A 6,207-nucleotide genomic window follows, 5' to 3' on the forward strand; every position below is an offset into this window, starting at 1 on the left:
AACCATAACAATAATAATAATAATAATAATAATAATAATAATAATGATAATGATAATAGTAACAATAAAAACCGTTATTTTTGAATTTAACGATTTTCTGGAGAAAAACCTTCGAGTAGTTTTAAAAAAAAAAACAAAAATTTTGCCTAAACAAATTATTAATTTTAATTTTTTCCATTCATTCATTCATTCATTCGTTCATTCATCCATTCATTCATTCATTTTTTCATTCACTCCAGAAAAGAAACAATAAAAAAACGAAAAACTAACGCGGTTTAAACGTTAAAATAAAAATTATATATGGTTTTGATTTATGTAAGGCAATATAAAAAAAAAAATTTCCTAATATTCCAGGAGCTTTTTTTTGTTTGGAGAAAAAAAAAAAATATTAGAATGAAATGCTGGAAAAGGATTTTCCGTTTTCCACATTTTTCACTAAACAAAAAAAAAAAAAATTTTTTCTCGGTCAAAATAAAGCCTTTTTATTTAAAATAATAATAATAATAAAAAAAGAGAAAAAAATAAAGAAAAAGGAAAAATTATTATTATTATTATTATTATTATTATTATTATTATTATTATTATTATTATTATTAAATTTTATTTAGGGCAAGTAGCATAAAATTATTTGAATTTTTCTACCACACATCTCTTCGTTCCAGGTTTTTTTTTAAATCGATTCCTCCTCCTACTCCTACTCCTCCTCCTCCTTTTTCTCCTCCTCAAATCGATGAATATTCTACGGAAATCATAACTAAAAGTCCACGTTATTTATAATAATAAAAAAAAATTTTTTTTTCCTTTTTTTCCTTTGAAATAATTTGAACCGTATATAAAATCGATTCATGAAAAAAAATTTTCCCGGAAAATCCTCCTTTGAAAATTGCCTTTTGGCGGTTGTGGTGGTGGAAAATGGATTCAAATGTTTTTTTTTTTTTTTTTTTTTTTCGATATAATGACGAAATGTAATTATTTCCGTTTTGTACTTCCCACGTTTTGGCGATTTAAATTTTCAAATTTTATTCTTCTTCTTCTTCTGTTTCGACGAAGAATATTTTCCTCCTCCATTTTACTTTATTTTTTTTTCCGAAAAATGATAATGATGATTGGTTAACTTTCAAACTTTTCCTTTATTATTATTATTCTTTAAAAATTTTCCTCGGAATCAATCAAATAAATTTTAATTTTAACCGGTAACTTATACTACACGTTTGTTGCGTGTCGAAATTTTTGACGTCACAAAATCAATTCGATTAAAAAAAAAAACTTACGATTACTGATAATACTTATCACGATTATGACATTAGAAACCAACCAATAACTACAATCGATTATCAATTCGTCTCTCTCACACCGAAAAAATTTACAACCGTGAAAATGTTTAGAAATTTTGGGTTTTGTCGTGTAATTAGACAAAATTATTATAATTCCTTTATTCTATCTATCGTTTCAATTAGAGTATAATCAAAGGAAGAATCGTTAAGGTTTTGTTTTTTTTTTTTTTATACTTTATCTTCTAAGAGAAAATTAATTGAAATACGAGAACTCTAAATTCATACGATTTTATTTTAAGTATTAATGGGAAAAAATAAAAAAAATTTTCAAAATGGCGTGAATTCGAAACCCCGAAAAAAAAATTTTTTGATTTTACATTTAATTAATTTTAACCCGACGGGTAAAAAATAAAAAAAATAAAAAAAAGTTTTTGACACCGTATACGATTCGAAAGCGTTAATTGCCATTTCACCGGAAGGCTTTTATCATCATCATCATTATTATTATTATTTTCAACGCAATAAATAATTTTTTTTTTTAACCCGTTAAAATTTCTTATTTTTAAATATTAAATTTAAATTTAAAATTACACAATTCACAAATGATTTACAAAATAAAATTTCTTTTTATTTTGGGGGGGAGGTAGGGAGAACTCGTCGTTCCTACGGGATAAAAGTTTTTTTTTTTTTTTTTGATAAAACCAATAATTAAAAAACAGGTTAAACGTAAATTGACTTAAAGGCATTTGTAATTTTTTTTTCTGCTGGATGTTTTCCATCCTTTTTTTTTTTTAAACGTAGAAAATTATCATTATTATTACTATTATTATTATTATTATTATTATTATTATTATTATTATTATTATTACCGATAATTAATTTTATTTAGCGGAAAAAATAGTTAAAAGAAAAACAAAATAATTTTTTTTTTCTCCGAATATGGCTTCGTGCAGTTATGAGGCTGCCAATTAAATATGGCGCCTAAATTCTTTTGTGTTGTGTGTGTGTGTGTGTGTGCGTGTTTTACGCCGCTGTCACTTGATCTTATTTTTATTCTGATTTACGACTAACCAAACCATAAACATTCTTAATAATAATAATAATAATTTTTTTTTCCTATGAGGGGGGTTTCCTAAATGAAAGGAATGAAATTTATCACATTTGATACATGATGTATTATTTTTGTTAAAAAAAAAAGTTTTAATTTCGGTGTCGAAATGTGACCCCCCTCCCTCCCCTCATAATATTACCGGTGTAAAGTTTCTATTTAAAAATTCACTTTTACCTCTCTCTCTCTCTCTCTCTCTCTCTCTCTCTCTCTCTCTCTCTCTCTCACTTATTTTGTCGTTACGTAATTCAATTCAAATAGAATTTATTTTTAAAAAAAAAAAAAGATTTAAAAGGTAGAAAAAAAAACACAATGCAACATAATTTTGTTGCGTTAATTAAAATGTTGTGAGAGTGTGTTGGTTGTTCAGTCACTTGAAATAATGAAATATACATTCATTCCTTGTCATTTTTTTAAATTGAAAACCTTTTTTTTTTTTTTAATTATAACACGAAACAAAAACATTTTTAAAATCGAACGAACATACTTTTTAATTTTTTTTGATATGTTTTCAACCGTGTGGAAAAATTAAAAAAAAAAAAGGGGGCCGCGTTAGAAATAAAAAAAAAATTCAATAAGAATAATAATAACGACAATAACTTGAAAGGTGAATGAGAGGTCAAATTCATTTTCAAATGAATTGAAAGAATAAAAATAAATTTTTTTTCCTACAATACATATCCTTTCATTAAAAATTTATCAATAATTTTGCTATTTATAATAATAAAAAAAATTTTTTTAAAACCCGTTTGTTGTTGTTGTTGTTGTTTGTACGGAAAGATACAAAATATCCCCTTTAATTTTAATTAAAACCCTTGTTATCACAAATTTTATGCACTTTTATCTACTTTAAGACTAGAAAAATGGTATCAAATTAATTGTTTACCTTATCTTTCTATATGATAAGATCATGTTTACATTTACTGAACTGGAATCAAACAACATTTCTGGCGTAGCCAGTAAAAAGTTACATTCTTGTTAAGCTATCTCAGGTGTACAATAGAACAAGAATTTTTTTTTTTTATATTCATTCTTGTTCTCATTTAATTCTCTTACAATTATTAATCACTTTTTTTATAATAAATGGAAAACATTAAAACTATCAAACATGCACAGGATTTTCATTTGTACACATCATTTTTTAATGTTAATAATTTAATTTTGAACTTTTTCAGGTCGATAAAATAACAAGAATTGTTCTAATTTAGTCATTTCTTATAGTGACAAGTCGACATGTGTTTACCGAGTTGTTTCAAACATTCATTCCAGGTTTTCACGTTGTTTCTTTGGAAATAAATACCTAAACAATTGTGATGTTGCATGCTTGAACAGGTTTTGTCATCATAACTCTTGTACCGTCATTATAACTAACAACACATTAATTCTTGTAAGTCTAACTAACCATTTTACTTACATTGGTGAGTAAACAGAATCAAAAGTAGTGGAAATCACAACCTTGTCAAAAGCTTACTCAGGTCAACAGTAGAACAAGATTTGTCTTAATTCTGGTCTTTATCTAGTTTTGTTAGCTCTATTACAATTATAAATCAGTTGTCATATAACTTATTTCAAAGAACTATTTCAATACTTAATTTTCCTACTATTTTTCCCTTTTATAATTTTCCCTCAAGCATTCCATCTTTAATGTATGCACAGCATTCAAATTACAATTTTGTGCCTTTAAACTTATGTAATCTGAAGGCAGTTGTATTTTTCTAACTTTAAATGAAATTAATAGAGAATTTTACACTAAACATGTGGCAAAATATGTTATAATGAATCAAAGTAACTTTAGAAAAGGGTTAAGGTAATGTACAATCAATATATTTACACTTAAATCAGGAGTACAGAGATTTTACATTCACCTAATGCAATAAATTAATTAATTACAAGTATTTTCACTAAACTACCTTCATTTTTATTTAGTATGACAGAAGGTATATAGCTCAACTACCCATAATCAGCTCAAGAGATGTACAATTATAAAATGGAGACTTCTGTGTCTTTTCATAATACCTTACACTAAAATCAACTAACATAAATGCTACCCAATTCCCCTTACTTTGATTTACATTTATAGAGAGTATCACACTATCTCTATGATACACTATGTTGTAATGAAACAAACTAACTTAATAAAAGAGTTAAAGTAATGTACAATCCATAGATTCACACTTAAATGAGGAGTACTGAGATTTTACATCCACCTGATGCAATAAATCAATTAATATTAAGTATTTTTATTAAACTACATCTATTTTTACTTAATGTGACAGAAGGTATTTAGCTCGACTACCCATAATCAGCTCAAGAGATATACAATTATAAAATGGAGTCTTTTGTGTCTTTTCATAATACCTTACACTAAAATCAATTATTATATAGATTATCAATTCCTCCTGGCTTTGATTTAGATTTATAGAGAGTATTACACCATTTGTATGATACAGTGTGTTGTAATGAGACAAACTAACTCATGAAAATGCTTAAAACAACCAACAATCAGTAAATCAACCCTTAAAGGTTAGAGTATAGAAATTTGCACACTGAGTTGTATATATCAAATCAATCATTATTAATAAATATCTTTATTAATTTACTTCAATTTTGGTTTTTTATGATGAGATGAAAAAGATATTTAGTTAAACTCCCCTTTAGTTAACCAAATAAATGTAAAATTTTGTAAACATTTTTGTGTTATTTGGTTATTTTGGCTCCATTTTTTTTATCAGCCTAACGTTTTTGCAAGTGAAACACAAGTATGAAAATGAAACACTTACCCCATAGTAATCAGATGTACTAAACCATCTTCTAAGGTTTTTTGTCGGCCATTATTCTTTTTGTCACATGACAAACCGTTGACAATTTGTAAACTTAAACTTAAAATAACACAATAATTACTAAATAATATAAAAAACTAATTACATCACAATAAACTACACTAAATAACAAAACTTTTGATACATAACTTATAACTAAATCGTTAAATAAAACTATTAAAATAAATTAAATAAATTATTATGATATAAACGTGTGTCAACTGTCAACCATTGTAGCACACTAGCGCCCTCTTCGTTTCAAAAAGTTTTCAATCATTTGATTTACCAACCGAATTTATTTAAATAAAAAACCGTTATAACGTATCCATTATTAATAATTTTTAATCGCAATAATTAATTATTAAAATAAATAAAAACAATTAATAAATCTCAAAAAATTTTTATACATTCGTGCAAAACGTGTATTCTAAACTAGTTTTATTTATTTATTTATTTATATATTTAATTTTCAAAAAGTTCTCCCCCGGTGTGCGTTTATTTTAAATGTTTTTTTCGACGGATATGTTTTCCTTTTTTTTTTTAAATTAATAAATTAAATAAATAATAAATAATTAATAAATAAAATATTTATTTATTTATTATGTTTATTTGACACTTTTATTTATTTATTTAACGCGTTGAAAAAAAAAAATTATTTTATTATTATTATTTTTTGCAAACATAAACAACCAACATTTTTTTTTGTAAACGTTTAACATAATTATTTATTTATTAATTAATTTGTTTTATATATAAATATAAAATAATATAAATTTATTAACAAAATATTTTAAAAATAAATTATGTTAATGATATATATATATATATATATATATATATATATATATATATATAATAAACTTATTATTATTATTATCATACATTAAATAACATCAATTATTTAAAACATTTAAGCAAATAACATTTTTTTTTTAAATAAATAAATAAATTTTCTATTTCATATTTTACACAAACATAAATATTTTAATATTAACTACTTATTAAT

This window comes from Pediculus humanus, genomic scaffold (assembly GCF_000006295.1).
Source record: "Pediculus humanus corporis 1103172108265 genomic scaffold, whole genome shotgun sequence".
In the NCBI taxonomy this organism is placed as follows: domain Eukaryota; kingdom Metazoa; phylum Arthropoda; class Insecta; order Psocodea; family Pediculidae; genus Pediculus; species Pediculus humanus.